Source organism: Scyliorhinus canicula, unplaced genomic scaffold, assembly GCF_902713615.1.
Source record: "Scyliorhinus canicula unplaced genomic scaffold, sScyCan1.1, whole genome shotgun sequence".
In the NCBI taxonomy this organism is placed as follows: domain Eukaryota; kingdom Metazoa; phylum Chordata; class Chondrichthyes; order Carcharhiniformes; family Scyliorhinidae; genus Scyliorhinus; species Scyliorhinus canicula.
Window position 1 is genome coordinate 64,331 of NW_024055440.1, and position 20,018 is coordinate 84,348.

Below are 20,018 nucleotides of genomic sequence, written 5' to 3' on the forward strand. Positions count from 1 at the left end.
GGAGAAACAGTGGAAATGTAGGGACTGTGGGAAGGGATTCAGAGCCCCATCTGAGCTGGAGATTCATCGACGCAGTCACACTGGGGAGAGGCCGTTCCCCTGCTCTCAGTGTGGGAAGAGATTCAGTCAATTATCTAACCTTCAGGCACACCAGCGAGTTCACACTGGGGAGAGGCCATTCACCTGCTCTCAGTGTGGGAAAGGATTCTGTGATTCGTCCCACCTATTGAGACACCAGCGAGTTCACACTGGGGAGAAGCCATTCACCTGCTCTCAGTGTGGGAAGGGATTCACTCAGATATCCCACCTGCGCATTCACCAGCGAGTTCACGCTGGAGTGAGGCCATTCACCTGCTCTCAGTGTGGGAAAGGATTTACTGAGTTATCCACCCTGAAGACACACCAGCGAGTTCACACTGGGGAGAAGCCATTCACCTGCCCCGAGTGTGGGAAGGGATTCACTCAGCCATCCGGCCTGCAGACGCACCAGCGAATTCACAATGGCGAGAGGCCATTCACCTGCTCTCAGTGTGCAAAGGGATTTACTCAGCCATCTGGCCTGCAGACGCACCAGCGAATTCACACTGGGGAGAGGCCATTCACCTGCTCTCAGTGTGGGAAGGGATTCACTCAGTTATCGACCCTGAAGACACACCAGCGAATTCACACTGGGGAAACACGGTTCACCTGCTCTCAGTGTGGGAAGGGACTCACTCGGTTATCTCACCTGTGGAGACACCAGCGAGTCCACACTGGGGAGAGGCCATTCACCTGCTCTCAGTGTGGGAAGGGATTCACTCAGTTATCTCACCTGCAGACACACCAGCGAGTTCACACAGGGGAGAGGCCATTCACCTGCTCTCAGTGTGGGAAGCGATTCACTCAGTTATCCGACCTGCGGAGACACCAGCGAGTTCACACTGGGGCGACGCCGTCCACCCCTCAATGTGAGACGGGATTGCCTGTTTCATCGCACCTGCTGTGACACCAACAATTTCACAATTGATTACAGGGGTTGGATTCTGCTGTTATTGTTTCTGCTCTACACCCAGGACTGCATTTTGTTCATTCTGACAGGTGGTCAGTGGGGATGGTCGGAGGGTTTCTTTCTGCTGGACTGGCTGGTCTCACCACTTTGCCTCCAGTGGGCTGATGCTCTTTGAGCCTTGTTGGCTAATACCTGGCTTCAAATTGCACAAGGATCTCCGAGTGAAAGGGTGTTTGGAAGTTTGAAGAAATTTAGTTCCTAATTCTGTTTGTTACCCCCCCCAAAGCGTGCCACGTTGCCATGGAGATGGGCCCTGGTGGTTACATGGTTCTTTCTTTTGTTTAATTTATCTGGGTGTTCCTCACAGAAGAAAACTATCAGGGTATGAGGGGCAAGTTGTCTGAGGTGGACTGGGAAACTGATTGGTACAGGGAATATCTAATATTTAAGGAATTATTACATATTTATCAGGGGTCGGTTAGCTCAGTTGGCCGGACGGCTGGTTGGTGATGCAGAGCAAGGCCAACAGTGAGGATTCAACTCCCGTACTGGCCGAGTTTATTCATGAAGGCCCGGCCTTCTCAACCAGGCCCCTCGCCTGAGGTGTACTGACCCTCAGCTTAAATCACCTCCAGTCAGCTCTCTCTCTGCCAACCTTAGTACTTCGCTTTACCGCAAGCCCACAGACAATCTCACGATGCTCCACTTCTCCAGCTTTCACCCGAAACACATTAAAGAAGCCATCCCCTATGGACAAGCCCTCCGTATACACAGGATCTGCTCAGACGAGGAGGAGCGTAACAGACACCTACAGATGCTCTCGTACGAACGGGATATGGCGCTCGACTCATCGATCGACAGTTCCAACGCGCCACAGCAAAAAACCGCACCGACCTCCTCAGAAGACAAACACGGGACACCACTGACAGAGTATCCTTCGTCGTCCAGTACTTTCCTGGGGCGGAGAAACTACGACATCTTCTTCACAGCCTTCAACACATCATCAATGAAGATGAACACCTTGCCAAGGTCATCCCCACACCCCCACTACTGGCCTTCAAACAACCGCGCAACCTCAAGCAAACCATTGTTTGCAGCAAATTACCCAGCCTTCAGAACAGCGACCATGACACCAAGCAACTCTGCCAGGGCAATCTCTGCAAGACATGCCAGATCATCGACTTGGATACCACCATTACACGTGGTAACCAGGTACGCGGCACATACTCGTGCGACTCAACCAATGTAGTCTACCTCTTACGCTGCAGGAAAGGATGCCCCGAAGCGTGGTACATTGGCGAGACCATGCAGACACTGCGACAACGAATGAACGGGCATCGTGCGACAATCACCAGGCAGGAATGTTCCCTTCCAGTCAGAGAACACTTCAGCAGTCAAGGGCATTCAGCCCCTGATCTCCGGGTAAGCGTTCTCCAAGGCGGTCTTCAGGACGCACGACAACGCAGAATTGCCGAGCAAAAACTTATAGCTAAGTTCTGCACGCATGAGTGCGGCCTTAACAGGGATCTTGGATTCATGTTGCATTACATCCATCCCCCACCATCTGGCCTGGACTTGCAAAATCCTACCAACTGCTCTGGCTTGAGACAATTCACACGTATTTAACCTGGGATTGTCCCTCTCCCTGGATCTGTAATGATTTGATTATCTACAAATGCTCGCATTCCAAGCATTGTCCAGCATCTCTGACTTTGTCTATATAAATGTTTCTGGAACATACCTCTCCATTCACCAGAGGAAGGAGCAGTGCTCCGAAAGCTCGTGTTTGAAACAAACCTGTTGGACTTTAACCTGGTGTTGTCAGGCTGTTTACTGTGCTCACCCCAGTCCAACGCCGGCATCTCCACATCATGTCAAAGAGGAGAGAAGCCTATGGTCCTCTGGGATTTTTGTGACTTTAATTTCACATATATACAACAAATATAGATTCCTTTAAGGAACAGAAATCCAACAGGAAAAGTAATGTAACCTTGGCTCACAAGAAAAGTTAAAGATTCCACAAGATCCATTGGAATTCAGCAAAGGAGGACCAAGAAACTGATGAGAGCCAACTGGTGAGAAACATAAAAACAGACTGGAAGAGCTTCCACAGGAATGTGAAACGGAAAAGATTAGCAAAGACCAACTTGGGTCCATTCCAGGCAAAGACAGGAGAGTTTATAATGGGGAGTAAGGAAATGGCAGAGAAACTAAACAACGTGAGTCTGTCTTCACAGAGGAAGATACAGAAATTGTCCCCAAAACTCCAGAGAATGAAGGGACTCGCAGAGATTAGTATTGGTGAAAATGACGTAATGGAGATAATAATGGGGCTGAAAGTGAATAAATCCCCAAAAGCTGATGATCTACATCCCAGAGTTGAACGAGGTGGCTATGGAAATCTCTATTCCGCATTCTAAATTCTCCTGACTCTATCTGGAACGGACAAACCTTTGTCTGAGCCAAACGTTTCCTTTTTACGTAGCCACAGAAACTTTAACAGTCCATTTTTATGTATTTTGCTAGTTCACATTCTATTCTATTCTCCCTTTTTTCTTCGGTGTTTTGGTTGAAGAACTGAAGTAAATCAAAGAACAAAGAAAAGTACAGCAAAGGAACAGGCCCTTCGGCCCTCCAAGCCCGTGCTGAACATGCTGCCTGACTAAACTGCAATCTTCTGCACTTCCTGGGTCCGTATCCCTCTATTCCCAACCTATTCATGTATTTGTCAAGATGCCCCGTAAACGTCACTCTCGACCCTGCTTCCACCAACTCCTCCGGCAGCGAGTTCCAGGCACCCACTACCCTCTGTGTAAAAAAACTTGCCTCCTACATCTCCTCTAAACCTTGCCCCTTGCACCTTAGATCTATGCCCCCCAGTAATTGACCCCTCTACCCTGGAGAAAAATGTCTGACTATCCACTCTGTCTATGCCACTAATAACTTTGTAGTCCTCTATCAGGTCGACACTCGACCTCCGTCATTCCAGTGAGAACAAACCAAGTTTATTCAACCGCTCCTCATGGCTAATGCCCTCCATACCAGGCAAAATCCTGGTAAATCTCTTCTGCAACCTCTCTAAAGCCTCCACATCCTTCTGGTAGTGTGGCGACCAGAATTGAACACCATACTCCAAGTGTGGCTGAACTAAGGTTCTATACAGCTGCAACATGACTTGCCAATTCTTATACTCAATGCCCCAGCCAATGAAGGCAATCATGCCGTATGCCTTCTTGACTACCTTCTCCACCTGTGTTGCCCCTTTCAGTGACCTGTGGACCTGTACACCTAGATCTCTCTGACTTTCAATACTCTCGAGGGTTCTACCATTCACTGTATATTCCCTACCTGCATTAGACCTTCCAAAATGCATTACCTCACATTTGTCCGGATTAAACTCCATCTGCCATCTCTCCACCCAAGTCTCCAAATGATCTAAACCCTGCTGTATCCTCTGACAGTCCTCATCGCTATCCGCAATTCCACCAACCTTTGTGTCGTCTGCAAACTTACTAATCAGACCAGTTACATTTTCCTCCAAATCATTTATATATACTACGAACAGCAGTTCTTTCCTCGGGAATGAATCATCACTTTGGACAGGTTCTGAGACAATTAAGTTTCGACTTCCAGGACAGAATAACTATAATCGTCGAGTGTGATTCCAGGTTATTTAAAAGGGCAAAGTTCTAATTTGTAGTTTACTGTGTAGTTTTCCAAGTTAAAGTAGCTTCTAGCTTGTTGCATTAAAAGTCATAAAACTTGAACTCCTGTCGTGTGATCCTTTAATTTGTTGACTGGGAATTTGATATTTTCTAAGAAGTTGCTGACCTTTACGGAGATCCTAATCCACAAGTTTTGTCTTCCCATTTGAGCCTCGGGCACCTTTCTGTCTCTATTGCTCGTGTCACTGACAGCCAGGTGATGGAGCTGAGGGCTGAATTTAGCTGAGAATAACGGGGCCTGTTCCCCAATTGGGAAACTGCCATGGGCGTCGCTAATAGAGACAGGAAGGTGCTGGAGGCCTGACTGAAATGAAATGAAATGAAAATCGCTTATTGTCACAGGTAGACTTCAAATGAAGTTACTGTGAAAAGCCCCGAGTCGCCACATCCCGGCGCCTGTTCGGAGAGGCTGGTACTGGAATTGAACCGTGCTGCTGGACTGCCTTGGTCTGCCTTCAAAGCCAGCGATTTAGTCTTGTGCTAAACTGCGAACTGGACCTCCAACCAATCAGGTTTCGGGGGCGGGGGGTGACAGAGGCTGGCGATGATGTGACCCCCAGGGTTCAGTGCCCCTGTGTCCAAAGCGGGGAGTCACGGGAACAGAGTACAGAGGAGCCAAAGGGAAACCATTTGGGATCCAGAACATTGTGAACATCCTGTCACTCTGGTTGTCTTTGATCCTCAATAAATTTTCTGTTTTTTTAACCATGTTCTGTTTTGTCAACAAATTTTTAACAAGAAAATATTTGAATTTGTTGGACTTTTCCTGATTAAATATGTTAATTTTTGGTAAAGTGGGTGAGAGGGGTTGACAGGCTCTTTAACAGAAAGTGAGTTCATCTGAGGTAATTGGCAGAGGGGTAGAGGAGATTTGATTTTTCTTTTGGCACAGTGATTGAAAATGGGGTTCAGAGAATCAATCATGATTGACTAATTTATCAAGGTTCCTTGAGGAAGTAACAATGGATGTCAATAAAGGGGAACCTGTAGATGTGCTTTATGTAGATTTCCAGAAGGTATTTCCCAAGGTGCCACATCGAAGGTTATTACACAAAATAAGAGCTCTTTTTGTGGGGGGGTAATATATCGAAAATGAAATGAAATGAAAATCGCTTATTGTCACGAGTAGGCTTCAATGAAGTTACTGTGGAAAGCCCCTAGTTGCCACATTCCGGCGCCTGTTCGGGGAGGCTGGTACAGGTATCAGCATGAATAGAGGATTGGTTAGCGAACAGGAAGCAGCCAGTAGGTATGAATGGGTTATTTCTGGGTGGGTAAGATGTGACAAGTGGAATGTCACCAGGATCAGTGCTGGGCTCCCAACCATTTACAATCTGTATGAATGTGTTGGATGACGGGATTGAATGTCTGGCGGCTAAATTTTATGATGACTCAAAGACAGGCAGGAAAGTAATTTGTGAAGTGGATTTAAGGACTGCAAAGGACTACAAACAGGTTAAGTGAGTGGATTTATCTACCTTGATGTGCTTTAAGCTTGATCTAACCCCGTTCCCCCACTCCACTTTGTGCGTAATCTGCGATCCCAAAACCAGATTTTAATAGTCCCAGCTCCCCATACCTTCCATCCTTCTCTCATAGCTTTGGCATCCAGGGATGGTTTTGCTAACCTGCCTGTGTATCTGCACCAGGCAGTGTTTGATTATAAGAGTGTAACTGGAGCTTTACTCTGTATCTAAGCCCGTGCTGTATCTGTCCTGGGAGTGTTTGATTGGGACAATGTACAAAGGGATTTCTTCTGTCTAACCCTGTGCTGTACCTGTCCTGGGAGTGTTTGATGGGGACAGTGCCGAGGAGGATATATGTTGTATCCAAACTTGTACTGTACCTATTGTGGGAGTGTTTGATGAGGACAGCATGGAGGGAGATTTACTCAGTATTTAACACCATTTTGTATCAGCCTTGGGAGTGTTTCATGGGGCAATGTAGAGGGAGCTGTGCTGGAACTGATTGGAGAATGGTTCAAGCTGGCACTTGGTACTCAGATTCCCCAGTACAGACATCCTTCACTTTAAAAATAACATTTCACTCAGAGATAAGAGAAACCATCACCAGTTCTTCCACTGCCCCCCCCCCCCCCCCAACCACACACACCGCACCCTCCCCCCCCCCCCCCCCCCCCCCCGGACCCCGCAGGCCCAGAGGGACAGTGAGAGTCCTGAACATTGTACAGTCTGATTGATATTTCATGTGAACCTTTTTCTGTTCCATCAAATCCCTTCAGTGCAGAACGAGGCGATTTGGCCCATCAAGTCTGCATCGACCCTCCAATACGGCACCCCACTCAGGACCACTCCTCTACCCTATCCCCAGAAACCCACCTAACCTTTGGACACTCAGGGGAAATCTTTTAGAATGGCCAATCCAACTAAGCTGCGCTAACCACAGTATTTGGCCTGTGGGAGGAAACTGAAGCACCCGGAAGGAACCCACGCAGACACGGGGAGGAAGTGCAAACTCGACACAGTCACCCAAGGGTGGAATCAAAACCCCCTCCCTCTGATCTCCAGTCAGCCTCTGTTCGAATGAACAGAATCCCAGTTTCTCTAATCCCTCCTGGTAACTAAAGCCTTTCTTCCCTGGGATCATCTCAGTGAATCTCTTCTACACCCTCTCCATGGCCTTGATATCCTTCCTGGTATAAGATCCCCAAAACCTGATCTAATATTCTAACTGCAGCCTAACCAATGATTTGTCCAGGTTTACATGACCTCTGTCCTTTTGTACTCCACACCCAGAATTATAAAACCTTGGATCCCATGTGTTTTTTAAACACTTTATCAACTTGTCCTCCCACATTTAAATGTTTGTGTATCTGAACTCCTTTTAGGGTTTTGGAGACATTAACATAACATGGCTGAAATATATTGACATCCAATGTCTGATATAATGTGTGTTATGGGAGAGAGAAGTTTAGTCTGAGTTAGAAACTCAAGTAGGCGCTTCAGTGCAGACAGGTCACCGTGGAAACGCTGATAAGACATTCCATTCCACAGAATCAACTTATTGGAAACTCTAATCGGATCGGGGAGAGGACAGAATTTGTCTGTTATTAACCTCAACATAAACTTAAACCAGAATGAATAATGAAACAGATTAAATTCTAATGTGTGATGTTTATAGCTACAGTAATGGAATTATCAGAAATAATAGAATTAACAGGCAGGGTAGTTCGGGGAAAATGAGGAAATTACTGAAGAAACGTAACTGCTGGGAACCAAGAATGTGTCCTTGTAAATCACAGATTAGAGAAATTCCTGCTGTCTTTTCCTCACTTGCTGCATGAACTGTGTTCCGTACTGGCCACCAAACCTCAGGAAAGATACATTGCACTTGGTAACAGTCCAGTACAGATTGACCATGATGAAGTGAGGTTGGTGAACTGAGTGAATCCCTTCCCACACACGGAGAACATTAACGGTCGCTCCTCAGTGTGAACAGGTCGATGAATCTCCAGGTCTGATTAAATCTATTCCACAGTCCCCAGATTTCCAAGGTTTCTTTCAGCATGACTACATATTGTTCGAAAGGTCAGACCATCAGCTAAAACATCATCCACATTCTGAACATATGAACCGTTTCTCCCACATTGAACAGAGTCTTTGAACAAAGAACAATACAGCACAGGAACAGGCCCTTCAGCCCTCTAAGCCTGTCCCGGTCATCATACCGACCTTAGCCAAAACCTTCAGCACTTTCTTGTGGCATATCCCTATACCCATCCTATCCATGTGTCAAGATGCATTCTGAATGTCATTAATGTATTTGCTTCCACAACCTCCCCTGGGAATGCGTTCCAGACACTCACCACCCTCTAGGTAAAAACAATCTGCCTCACACATCTCTTCTAAACTTTGCCCCAGGGACCTTAAACCTATGCCACCTGGTGACTGATCCCTCCACCCTGGGAAAGAGTGCCTGCCCATCCACACTATCTATGCCCCTCATAATCTTGTGGACCTCTTTCAGGTCAACACTCTTGAATAGGATGGGAATAGAGGGATACGGACCTAGAAAATGTAGAAGATTTTAGTTTAAATGGGCAGCATGGTCGACATGGGCATGGAGGGCTGAAGGGTCTGGTCCTGTGCTGTAATTTTCTTGTTCTTTGTATCAACAGCTTCATGAATGACTGAAGAGACTGGATTCAGCTGTTATTGCTGATAGTCTTACAATATTTGGTTTATTTCTGCTGATGTCAACAACCCCGATAACTGGCTGCAGTTTAATATTCTGGATTTGTCACTGATTTTAGGGATGCAGTGTTGCTTTTTAAAAACATCTTTCTTCTTTATTCAAGATCTCTCCCAGGAACACACTTGCAATAGCTTTATTAACTTTTACTTTAATCCGAAAGAGTTTTTGGTGAAAAATCTATAATTCAGTTTCTGAAACATTCTACTGATCACCAAGTGGAAAATGCTGATTAATCCTTGCTGACAATTCTTTCTGACTTACACATTGTGCACTGTGACACCACCATTATGAAATTAAATTATCAACTTGAAATAAAACGGTAAAATATTTCTCAGGCTTAGGAATAGAAACTTAATCAATCAACATTATTATTGATGAAGTTTGGAAGTCACTGAGTTGAATCATTTCTGACACAGCAGCAGCAACATTTGGTAAAGGTGGAACCCACAACAAAGACTGGTTTGAGACCCACTCAACAGAGATTACATCTGTCGTTGAAGCAAAAAGCAAAGCCTATCTGATACCCAACATAAACCCAAGAGCTAGAACAGTGCATCACTTGGGACTTAACATTGCCAAGACCATTGTGTAAAAGATGGAGATGCTGTGCAAATAAACACCGGAGCAGCCTGCGTCATGGAATCTGAAACCAAAGATAGTTTCATATTTATTTTGGTTTCAGATTCCAGAATCTGCAGTAATTTGCTTTTATCAAGGAATCTGAACTGCCTTTGGTAATGGATTATTATTTTTTTTTAAATTTAAGAGTAGCCAATTCATTTTTTTCCAATTAACAGGCAATTTAGCATCGCCAATCCACCTACCTTGCACATTTTTGGGTTGTGGGAGCGAAACCCACGCAAACACGGGAAGAATGTGCAAACACCACACAGACAGTGACCCTGAAGCCGGGATCGAACCAGAGACCTTGCCGCTGTGAGGCAGCAGTGTGAACTACTGTGCCACCGTGCCGCCCTGATTATGGAGTATGGTGAAGTTCTCACCAACAGATGTAAATGTGTCCCGCTGGGTTGAACACGACTGTGAGCTGTACTCCTGTGGGACGGACACCTCCCGGTCTCTGTTCAACTCTCGTCAGCTTCCTGTCATGGTTGAGTTAGACAAGGAATCCTCATCACCTGAATTGGGAAAGGCTGGGATCGTTGAGAAAGCAGAAAGGCACCCGGCAAGCATGGAATTCGAGCTGAACTGCTCAAACACAGAAAGTTCCATTGACTGTCACACCTTCATAACCTGCTCCTCCTCTATTGTTAGGTTGTCAGCTGTTCCTCATTTCAAGGATGACATCTACTCAGTCATGTGTTTCTCTTGTGGTCTATCTGCGATTGGAGAAGGTGTTTCTTAACCCGCAGATCTTGGCAGAGGGACCTCTGCCACTCTCTGCCTCTTCATTAAGGTGTTGGAAATCAAAAGTAATTATAATAATAATCTTGATTATTGTCACAAGTCGGCTTACATTATCACTGCAATGAGGTTACTGTGAATATCCCCGAGTCGCCATACTCCGCGCCTGCTCAGGTGAATTCAGAATGACCAATTTACCTAACAAGCAAGTCTTTTGGGGAGAATGTGTAGACTCTGCACAGACAGTAACTCAAGCAGGCTTTGCGTCCCTAGTAGCCCGGCGGAGGATCTTGTTGCAATGGAAAGATGCGAGACCCCCAAGCGTGGAGACCTGGATCAATGACATGGCGGGATTCATTAAGCTGGAGAAGGTCAAATTCGCCCTGAGGGGGTCGGTACAAGGGTTCTTTAGGCGGTGGCAGCCTTTCCTCGACTTTCTGGCTCAAAGATAGGGAACTAGGTCAGCAGCAGCAACTTGGGGGGAGGGGGGGGAAAAGGGGCGGGGGTTTCAGGGGGGTATTGTTTAGGTTAATTTAATGTATTGTTAATTTATTTTGTTGTTTATTGGGTTTGAGGGGAGTGGGGGTTCGTTATATGCGTTGTTATGGGTGCTGGGGGTGTTTATTATTGTTATTGCTATTATTATTGTTCTGTTGTTATACATTTTTCAAAAATCTCAATAAAAATTATTTTAAAGAAAAACTCAAGCAGGAATCGAACCTGGGACCCTGGCGCTGTGAAGCAACAGCGTTAACCAATGTGCTTCCGTGCCATCCTAATGATGCAGTTTGATTGGCATGCTGTCACGATAGTGACTGATTGGCAGCATACTCTTGCCAGTCATTATAGAACATAGAACAGTACAGCACAGCACAGAACAGGCCCTTCGGCCCTCAATGTTGTGCCGAGCCATGATCACCCTACTCAAACCCACGTATCCACCCTATACCCGTAACCCAACAACCCCCCCCCTTAACCTTACTTTTTATTAGGACACTACGGGCAATTTAGCATGGCCAATCCACCTAACCCGCACATCTTTGGACTGTGGGAGGAAACCGGAGCACCCGGAGGAAACCCACACACACAGGGGGAGGACGTGCAGACTCCACACAGACAGTGACCCAGCCGGGAATCGAACCTGGGACCCTGGAGCTGTGAAGCATTTATGCTAACCACCATGCTACCCTGCTGCCCCTGTTATGGTCAATGCTTATTACATAAGTGGGGAGTGAATAGGAGTGGAGGTAATTCAGAGACAGAGAAGGCAGCACCCAGTTATTAGCCTTGACCATTTCATTTCATTTTCATTTTTCATTGACCAGGACATCAGCTTTTTCAGCATTGTTTCTCCAGAGTTCTTAAAGCTTCGATTGTCTCACAGGAAGGAATCACAGGTTCAGGTGCTGATGGAGATCCTGGTGCATCCTCAGCCACCAACAGTAATTATATATAAAATCGAGGACTTGAAATATGTGAAGATATGATCCATAAGTTTGCAGATGGAAAATCATTGGTGTGGCAACTAGCGAGGACAAAAGCCTTAAATTACGGGATGGTACAGATGGACTGGTCATATGGGCAGTACAGTGGCAAATGGAATTTAACCAGGAAAAGTGGTAGCTCTTGTCCAGAGTCAGTGCAGACATGATGTGCCGAATGACATCCACCTGTACTGGATCATTCTAGAAAACACTGAACATTCAGTATCACGAGCAAAAGAGAAGATGGAGGAATTACTGATTCTGCGATTGAACTCAGCAAGAGTTTGCGTCTTCTAGGGAGGAGAGAGGAAGGACCCATTGGGGTCTGAATTGTTCCACGGGAGAGCAGCATTCAATCATTTTTTTTTTTTTAAATTTAGTGTATCCAATTATTTTTTTTTTTTTTTTTCAATTAAGGGGCAATTTAGAATGGCAAATCCACCTACCCTGCACATCTTTGGGTTGTGGGGGTGAAACCCACGCAAACACGGGGAGAATGTGCAAACTCCACACGGACAGTGACCCAGAGCCGGGATCGAACCTGGGACCTCAGCGCCGTGAGGCAACAGGGCTAACCCACTGTGCCACCGTGTGGCCCAAGCATTCAATCATTTTGAGAAATGGAGATTAGCAGAATACTCATTGACAATCATTTGCTAGATTATTTTGATCCATCGGTAACCAAGTTATTTTGTATTTACTGTTTGCAGTTTCAATGGTGCGGCTATTACCCATCACTCCATGCGGCTGTGAATGTGCCCCAGTCACTCCACAGGAGCCCAGTGCGCAGACGCAATGCTGGGCTGTCTCTGGAGCATGCGCAGTGTCACTTTGCTCGGAGGTCTGCGAGCGCGGGAGCGGCTGTTTGGGGCGGTGAGAGTCGGTGAGGCGGAGGGAGGAATGGAGCCGGGAGCCGGGGTGGGGAGGGAGTGACGGCTTCATAAACACCCCCTGCAGCTCACACGGCCGGTTTAAGACCCTGCAAATCCCGCGTTTGCAGCTGCGGAGCTTTTATCCGGCATCAGGCCCACTTCCATGGCCGGCATCTTTGTTTAGCGGAGCGGCTGAGAGGCCATCTTGATGACGTAACAGAGGCGGTGCTTCAGGATCCCGGTGACCAGGAGAGAAAATCATTGACTCGATGATTGACAGGCCCCTCCAGAGGGGGAGGTGCTACTTCCATGTGTGGCAATCCGAAGAACAGAAGAATAATAACATCAGAATTAGCAGCAGGAGGAGCCATTCAGCTTATTAACCCTGCACTGCCATTCAATAAAGGCTTGGCTGATCTGAATGTGCCCTTAATTACATTTTCCTGCCTTCCCCCAGAAACCTTTGACTCCCCAGTAGATAAAAAAACACGAACTTAGCTTTGAGTTTATTCAGTGACCCAGCATCACTGCTCTCTGGAAAAGAGAATTCCACAAACTCAGCTTTGACAAAGTCATCCTGACTCAAAACGTTAGCTCCCTTTTCTCTCCACAGATACTGTCAGACCTGTTGGGATTGTATTTTCTGTTTTTGTTTCACATTCCAGCGTCTGCAGCAATTTGTTTTTATCCACAGACTGATGACCCTCTGAGGGAAGACATTTCTCCTTATCTCAGTGTCAAATTGGAGAACTCATATCTTTAAACTGTCCCCCTTAGTTCTTGAATCCCCATGTGGGAAAATATTCTTTCATCAAAATCCCTCAGAATCTTAGATGTTTCAAGAAGATCACCTCTCATTCTTCTGAACTGCATCGGGTACAGACTAAACAGGCTCAATCTTCCTCCATAAAACAAACACTCCCATCCCAGGAATCAGACTAGTGAAACTTCACTGAACTGCCTCCAAAGCAAGTAAAACCCGTATTAATAATTAATTCTGGGACATTAGCACTGCTGTCTCACGCACCGAGGTACCAGGTTCGATCCCGGCTCTGGGTCACTGTCAGTGTGGAGTTTGCACATTCTCCCCGTGTTTGCGTGGGTTTCACCCCCACAAGCCAAACGTGCAGGGTAGGTAGATTGGCCAAACTGAATTGCCGCTTAATTGTAAAAAATGAATTGGGTACTTAAAAAGTTATCCTGGGACTGGCAACAAGGGAAGAGAATGTTTGGAACTTCTATCCTCTACTCGTAGAGTGATGGATTTTGGAAACTCCTTTTACCGGGGGTTAGAAGGGGAGGATTTACACCCAGCAAACTCAAACCAAGATAAATGTTTGTCTGATCTTAATTTCTAACCTTGACTAATATTTCTGACCATTGTAATGTCCTTTTACAGGTGCTTCCAAAGCTTCTGATATCTTTCCAACCGAAAGTTGCAGCAGATTGTAATCTTGAAAACACCAAAATTGGGACAGAGGTGAAGATTATTATTATTAATTATAAATTTAGAGTACCCAATTATTTGTTTACAATTAAGGGGCAATTTAGCATGGCCAATCCGAAGCTGGCACTCCCAGTGCAGACTTTGGTGTTGCTGTAGTGGAGAGTGACTGCTGCTGTTGCTGCTCTCTCTCTCTCTCTGTTGCTGCTGCTGTTGCTCAGTTTACTGCCTGTTTCCAGTGCTGGTTGCTGCTGAACTGCCTGGAGGAAGGAGACGTGAGAGAAGGATGGAGAGGGGAGAGGAGGACAAAAACAAGGTGGGAGTAAAGCCCTTTGGACTGCTTGTTTGCAGTCTTCCCAACTGATAACATCTGCCTTCAGCAAGGACAAAACCTTCCTTATTCTATCCAGTGTGCTTGTTCCAGGGCAGGGGGATCAAGTGGACAGTGTGTTTGCTGAGCCCCCTCCCAGACTGAAGACTCCGCACACCAGCAGGGAGGAGCTGGATTCCATTGGGTGGTCGTTCCAGGGTGGGAGCACAGACTGTGTTTTTGCTGAGTCCTACTTGGGCCGAAGACCTCGCGAACCTGTGCCACTTACGTCCTTGTGAACCTGCTCTAGGCCTGGCAAAGTGCGTCATTTATAGCTCCAGGCAGTGGGCGACCGAGAGAGTCATCCGACCAGATTGTTTGCCCCTTTTCCGTGGCTACATTCGCAGCTGGGTGTCCCTAGAAAGGGAGCATGCGGTGTCCATGGGCACCATCAAAGCCTTCCATGCCCAGTGGGCACCGCAGGGGTTGGGGTGCTTTATTGACCCCCTTTAAATACACTCCCATTAGATGTTTTTAAGTTCCAGCTGATCTTTGTTATGTTCGGGCAGTGACATTAACTGGAGCGGCCCTTTTTGCTTTGTCCCTAAGTTTATTTCCTTTGTTCTATTTTTTTGGTGGAGCTCAAGAGTGGCCAATCCACCTACCTGCACATCTTTGGGTTGTGGGGGTGAGACCCACGGAGACACCGGAGAATGTGCAAACTCCACACGGCAGTGACCCGGGGCCGAGATCGAACCTGGGTCCTCAGCACCGTGAGGCAGCAATGCTAACCACTGCCGCCGTGCCATCCTTTCTCATGATGTCTCCATTCCTATTTTATCGCACACCTCCCAGTCACACTCATTGGAACACAGAAACTTCAAAATATCATTGCTACCTTGCATTTATTTTGCCCTCCTATTAGTGTCTAATGATAACAGTGACAGAGTAACACACACCAGAATTGGAATATCAGATAGGTTGTTGTCTAATAATAATAGTGACAGAGTAACGTACACCAGAATTGGAATAACAGGCAGGTTATTGTCTAATCATGACAGAGTTACGAGGGTGGCTCGGTAGTTAGCACTGTTGCCTCAAGCTCCAGGTACCTGGGTTCAATTCCGACGTTGGGTCACTGTCTGTGTGGAGTTTACATATTCTTCCCGTAGCTGCGGAGATTTCCTCCCACAGTCCAAAGATGTGCAGGTTAGGTAGATTGCCTGTGCTAAATTGTCCCTGGGTGGGGTTACGGGGTTAGGGTGGGGGATTGGCCACGGTAGGGTGATCTTTCAGAGGGTCGATGCTGACTCGATGGGCCAAATGGCCTCCTTCAGCACTGTAGGGATTCTGTGATTCTACACTGGATCCAAAGATGTGTTCACTCACACTTCAACCTGATTCTTATTGGAACAGACACTGTGTTTGTTACTCTCAAAGTGAGTGAATCCTTTGCTGTTTCTCCTCTGGGCCCCATCTCCACTATTATTGTCTGATTGTCCCACTGAGACTCTCACTGTTATTATTGGACAATGAGCAAGTCAACCTGAGCCTGTGGCCGCTCTCACCATCTGTCACCGTCACAATGCCCGGGTGATTGACGGCAGCTCCGGACCAATAGGTGGAGGGGCGGCACTGGAGGACCGACGGGGAGCGGCTGGTCTTCCAACCAGTTGGAGTGAATGAGGGGCGGGGCCAGCTGTGATTGAAGCATGCGCAGTGTGGGTAATGGCAAAGAAGAAGTACTGTGTCTTCAGATCAGAAATTGGTAACAGGCGTTTAACAGTATGGAGGGAGCGAGAGATTGCGGGAGTGGGCAGAAACGTTGTGAAAAGCTGTTGTAAGCCGCAATCCTCGGAAAAGAGTTTCCGGGACCCCTTTGTACCGAGCGGAGCTGCAGCTCCTCATTTAGGCTCGAGTTAACGGCCGCCATCTTTATTGGATGTGTATCAGGGCGCATGCGCAGTTGTCATCTTTGTCGGGGCGATGTTTCAATGAGTGGGAGGAGCTTGTTCCCCATTGTTCAGAATGGAGACAACTTGTCCATCAAACTGGATTAGTCTTTGAGTCCCAATCTCTTATTGATGATGCAAAGCGGTGGCAGAGATGGAAAGAAAAGGAAGCCAATCCTGCTCTCCAGATGTCACTGTCTCATTAGACATCCTGTCCCATGTGTCCAAAGCTCTGCGGCTCTGTTCAGTCACATGAAGCCCGAGGGCAGAAACTCGCAACCCTGAGTCAACATCACCCTCAAATCTGGGGACTGCTGATGACAAGAGGGTCAGTGTGCAGCGGGGGGCATGAGTGGTCATCCTGGACCCATAAGCAGGAGGGGAGAATGTTGTGAATTTCTATCCTGGATTGACGATGATTAACTTTGGAATCTCCTTTTACAGGGGATTAGAAGGGGAGGATTTACACACAGCGAATTCAAACCAGGAGAAATATTTATCTTTCCTGAATATTATTTCTGGACTGACAGTGATGCCTTTGTAAACTTCTTTCACAGGGGCTTAGAAAGGGATTCGCAGACAGGAAACTCACAACCAATCCTCACATCAAATTCTGACAGCACCATTCGGGTTATCAGGACCTGGAGATTATCGACCTTTGTGTGTAAGCATTGAGTTCAGATCATTATCACTCACTGTATAAAATGTCTACCTCCTATCTCCCCTGTAGATCTTGTTCACAATCTTAAATCTGTGTCCCGTATTCCTTTTACAATCTACTGATGGGAACAATTTTTGAAAATCTGTTGCTGGGTTTGCCGTTGTTGTTTCTGGTGCCTGGTTCGATGCCGGGTGGTCCGTCTGGTTTCATTCCTTTTTCATGTTTTTGTTGTGGTTGAATCAGCTTGGACCAGTCCATTTAGGGTCCAGAACACAATTGAAGTCTCCTCCAAGAATCAATTGATCTGTATCCAGGTCTGGGATGGATTCCAACAATTGTTTTACAAGTGTTTCTGTGAGATTCCCTCATTAAAAAAATGATAGAGAAGCAGAATTAGGCCATTCAGCCCATCGAGTTTGGTCTGCCATTCGATCATGGCCATTTCTCATCCCCATTCATCTTGTATTGTAGCTCTTGAAATGAATACGAACATTGCATTTGCCTTCCTTACTGCCAAATTTTCTTTATTTGTTCTTGGGATGTGGCTGTCATTTGTTGCCCATCCCTAGTTACCCTAGAACTGAGTGGCTTGCTGGGCCATTTCAGAGGGGTCCAGTTTGTGAGGTTGTAAGGCTGAAGTGATTAAATGACAAAGGGGATAATGGTGCAAGACAAATCTGGGTGACAATGAGATAAGTAAATAAACTAATAGGACAAGAGAAGAAATAAAGGACAGGTCCAGGGGAGGTATAAATGGCAACAGCATGGAAATGATTTACAGTGATGTTCATAAGAACATAAGAAATGGGAGCCGGAGGGAGACCAGATGGCTCCTCGAGTCACTGCATTTCTTGCTGGCTGTAACCGACCCTTTGAGGCACCATTCTGATATACTTTCCCGTATCTTCCCCAGTCCTTCCAGATCCATTTTATGATATGGATACATTAGCTCAACAAGGGCCTCACGGTAGCATGGTGGTTAGCATCAATGCTTCACAGCTCCAGGGTCCCAGGTTCGATTCCTGGCTGGGTCACTGTCTGTGTGGAGTCTGCACGTCCTCCCCGTGTGTGCGTGGGTTTCCTCCGGGTGCTCCGGTTTCCTCCCACAGTCCAAAGATGTGCAGGTTAGGTGGATTGGCCATGCTAAATTGCCCGTAGTGTAAGGTTAATGGGGGGATTGTTGGGTTACGGGTATACGGGTTACGTGGGTTTAAGTTGGGTGATCATTGCTCGGCACAACATCGAGGGCCGAAGGGCCTGTTCTGTGCTGTACTGTTCTATGTTCTGTGTTCTAATCCTGTGAACTAATTTAGTCTGGCCCAGTGTCACCGAGCTGAAATCCAGTCTTTCTCTGACATTATTCTTAATGCCATAACTGACAGGTTACGAGTGAAAAAGTCAACTGTTTAGCAGTAAGGGAAAGAGGCAAGTTTGTAGATCCTCTACAGTGTTACAGACCCGTTGGATCTGCTTCTTCTGTCTCATCTCATATTCAGCTAATGGTGAAATGATTGAAATACTGCAACATACAGGCATTTGGGGGCAACTTTGAGTTTGCTGCTCAGATTAGGTAAAGCCTCCACATCCTAAAATGGATCTAGAAGGACTGGAGAAGATGCCGACAAATATATTTAAATTATGTCTGAACTGGCAGGTTATACCCGGCCAGAAAGGTTGGATGGGGTGTAAACTTTTTCTCTGGAAAAGGGAATGAAGGATGGCCTGTAAGATTATGAAAAGTTTTGACATGATCGACAAGTGGAAGATGATTCCACTGGATAAGAATAAATATAAGTCAGTCATTAATTAATCTAATGTGCGGTTCAGGAGCAGTTCAGAGGGAGATCACTCACACACTTCACATGTGCAAAGGGATTTTCTCAGTTTCCACCGGTTAACACTCCAACTTTAAAAGCTCAAACTATTTGATCCAATTTCAGCACATTGTTATTGGTGAGGGGCAGTTTAACTTTTCGGTCTATGGGGACAAAAATAATTTGTTCACCCTAACCTGTTGAGACACCCAATGAATTCACATCTCACTGTAGTCACTGTTGTCAATCACACACAGGAGAGAACTGTGGTGGAGGGCCCGTACTATTTAGGTGCTGTATTAATTGATTTCATACATGTGTTCCCTTGGCCCAATGTTACTCACCGTAATCAGATGGCAAACATAATTTATATCAAAAATACTCATTTAAATGACGGGTTTATTACCCAACATGCGTTGCAGCTGAGAATATGCTCGTTCCACATGACAGAAGCTCCGCACACATACGCAGAGTCCGGCTGTGACTGGAGCATATGCTTTCGGGCTGTGACTAGCGCATGCGCAGTGCAGTTGTCGCTGACGGTGCGAGGAGCAATAGAAGCTGCGGAGTGAGCCAGGAGGCTTCATAAATACTCCGTGGAGACTTCAACTCCTGAGTAAAATGTTAACAGTCCCGTCTTAAACAGCACCGAACAGAGTGAGAGCTGAGCGGTGACAGGCCCGGGTTACCGGCCGCCATCTTTACAGAGGACAAGGTGCCACAGGGCGCATGCGCTGTGAGCCTGGACCGGATACCAACTCTCCCGGATTGACTGACTGGAGTCTCCAGGAATGTTTTAATCATTTGTCGGAGTCACTGGCTGGGCCAACATTTATTGCCCATCCCTAATTTCCCTCAAACCGAGTGGCTGGCTCGGCCATCTCGGAGGGCATTTAAAGAGTCAACCACATTGCTGTGGTTTGGAATCGTGTCGGCCAGACCAGGTAAGGATGGCAGATTTTCTTTTCTGTTCATTCACGGGATGTGGGTGTCGCTGGCTGGGCCAGCATTCACTGCCCAGCCGTAATTGCCCCTGAACTGAGTGTATCTCAGAGAGCATTTTAAGAGTCAACCTGCTGACTGGATCTGGAGGCACATGTAGGCCAGACCAGGTAAGGATAGAAGATTTCCTTCACTGAAGGACAGGAGTGAACCAGGTGGGGCTTTGCAACAATCAACAATGGTTTC

General features: G+C 46.6%; 1 long non-coding RNA gene across 2 annotated transcripts; it reads left to right on the forward strand.

The window, feature by feature from the left end:
• The first annotated feature begins 12,458 nt into the window (after nt 1-12,458).
• On the forward strand, nt 12,459-17,695 carry LOC119959415. Of its 2 annotated transcripts, XR_005459201.1 has the most exons (3): nt 12,459-12,660; nt 14,049-14,129; nt 16,913-17,695. It is a non-coding gene; the product is annotated as an uncharacterized LOC119959415 (long non-coding RNA). The 2 variants fall into 2 exon arrangements; XR_005459200.1 differs by lacking the exon at nt 12,459-12,660 and having other exon boundaries at nt 13,815-14,129.
• The last annotated feature ends 2,323 nt before the right edge of the window (nt 17,696-20,018 follow it).